The sequence below is a fragment of the Heterodontus francisci genome, unplaced genomic scaffold (assembly GCF_036365525.1).
Source record: "Heterodontus francisci isolate sHetFra1 unplaced genomic scaffold, sHetFra1.hap1 HAP1_SCAFFOLD_51_2, whole genome shotgun sequence".
Taxonomy (NCBI): domain Eukaryota; kingdom Metazoa; phylum Chordata; class Chondrichthyes; order Heterodontiformes; family Heterodontidae; genus Heterodontus; species Heterodontus francisci.
In genome coordinates, this window is record NW_027141369.1 from 5,748,959 (window position 1) to 5,751,475 (window position 2,517).

Consider the following 2,517-nt stretch of genomic DNA (forward strand, 5'->3'; position numbering starts at 1 on the left):
AGCAACCTCTGTCCATTTTCATTCATCTTGCCAATCCCCTGGTGCTCTATGCACATTGGCAAAGCTGTGTAGTCAGTACCCAAGCTTGTGTTGAAGTCTCCTAGAAGGTACAGTCCCTCAGTGCTGGGAATTCTACTGATGGCAGTATCAAGTGTCACATAGAATTGATCCTTGACATCTGGGGTGGAGGTGAGTGTCGGGACATAGATGCACATGAGATTAACTGGGCCCACGCTTGTTGACAAGTGAAGAGAAAGAAGTCTCTCTGAGCCTACTGTGGCTGGTTCACTCATCTCAAGTGGCGTGTTTTTTACTGTGAAAACCACTCCATGCTCACGAGTTGCCTCTTGGGATTTCCCCTGCCAGAAGAAGGTGTAGTGTTTCTCTTTGAGGGATTAACTTTGGACGAGTCTAGTTTCTTGCAGCACAGCAATGTCCACATTGAGCCTTGTGAGTTCTTTGTCCATCAAAGCTGTCTTGTGTGTCTCATCAACCTGCAGAAGGTTGTCAGCAAGGCCAGGACACATGGTCCTCACATTCCAGCTTGCGATGCGAAGGACTGGTGTCTTCTTTGTTGAACTTGTTTTTCTTGGTGCATTGATTATCGATCCGCCTGTTGAGAGATGATTCTCTGAGCTCCAAGCACCCATTGAAGCAAGCAGGTTGTGGCAGGACAGCACCTAACTGATTGGGGGCTACCCAGCTTGGAGTGGGTGGTAGCTATCCAATGAGATGCGATGATCTCTTCAACTGTTAGAAGTAACCCCTGGTGCTCATACTCTGCACCAATTGAGTGAGAGCTTATAATCGGTAACCGTTTCTTCCCGTGTTGTGCTGATGTTTAAGCACAAATAGTGTCCTCTTCACGGCACATTAGCACTGAACACAAAATGGCTCCTTTGGTCATGTGTTAATTATAAAATGGCTTTCTTGACCTTGTTAGTTATTACAATGGATACATTATAAAAATGGTCAAGTTAAACTAAGATCGAACTACCCAAGCTTACCTGCATCCTCCAGTCCTCTGGCAACATTCCCATATTTAAGGAGGATTGAAAGATTGTGGTTCGAGTCTCTGATATTTCCAACCTTACTTCCCTCAGCAACCCAGGATGCAGCCCATTCAAACTGGGTGACTTTTCTACTGTGAGAGCTGCCAACCTTGTAATTGTCTCCTCTTTATCTATTTTCATCCTGTCCAATTTCTTCACTTCCTCCTCCTTTACTGTGACATTTGCAGCATCCGCTTATTTTGTGATACTTAATTAGTGCCTCAGCCACACCCTCTGTCTCCACAGGATCTCCTAATTGATCCCCCCTTTCACTGACTGTCCATATGTTGGTAAAAGACTTCAGTGTTCCCAGTTATGTGACCTGCTAATCTTTTCTCATACATTCTCTTGCTGATCTCATTTCCTTTTTCAGCTCTCCTCTGTACTTTCTGTATTTTGCTTGTTTCTCTACTGCATATGAATCCTCACATGATTTCGATATGAATGATTTTTGAACTATTTTGTTGAAGGATTGAATTTTGTAAATTTCTCCCTAGCTCCCCTCATGGTCAGGCAGAAAGTTTAACTGCTGTGTTTTCAAACAGCAACAGCTTTATTTGAAAAGCCATTGGGACAGGATTCCGGGTTTTAATCCAGTCACAAATCTGGTTCTGATGTCTTGTGGCTCCAGCTGTAACATGACCTGTCAGAGGATGACCTCATAATTGACCCAGTCATGGAGCTGCGGGTTGATGTTTAAATTGTTGCAAAATAATTTTCCAGAAGGACAATCAAAATGAATCGATATATAAAAGGTAGATTTTGTGAATTTGTGCTCCCAGTGGAAATTCCTGCAGAGTCTGCTGGTTTTCATATCCCCAATTCCCCACAGGAAGCTCTGTGTCGGAATCTGTATTCATTATATCAATATTATACAGAATCATTTCATGGGAGACCCCAGTGTGAATTGTAAACAGGTGGTTCAGTTTTAACTTTCAAATTAACACAGAAGCAAAATACTGCAGATACTGGAAATCTGAAATAAAAACAGAAAATGCTGGAAATACTCAGCAGGTCTGGCAGCATCTGTGGAGAGAGAAACAGAGTTAACGTTTCAGATCTGTGACCTTTCATCAGAACTGGGCTGAAATTGTCTGAGGGCCAAGTGGCCTCTTTCTGTGCCTTAAACTTTCTGTGAGTCTAAGATTCTATGAGATTGTGGAATCAATTTCAGGGTCGATGACATTGCACTCTGTAAGGATAGGAAGATGGAGATTATTAAGTACAGTGCAAGAATATAGATGCTTTTACATTATTTTAATCAAAATTGATTTAAACTTTGTGTTCACGCATCCGATCTTTTGATCACAATGACACTGATAACAATGGAAAAAGCAAGACTTGCATTTCACGACCACAGGACGTTGCAAAGTCTTTTACAGCCAATGAAGGACTTTCCAAGTGTAGTCACTGTAGTCATGTAGGAAACATGGTGGCCAATGTGCGCACAGCAAGCTCCCAGAAA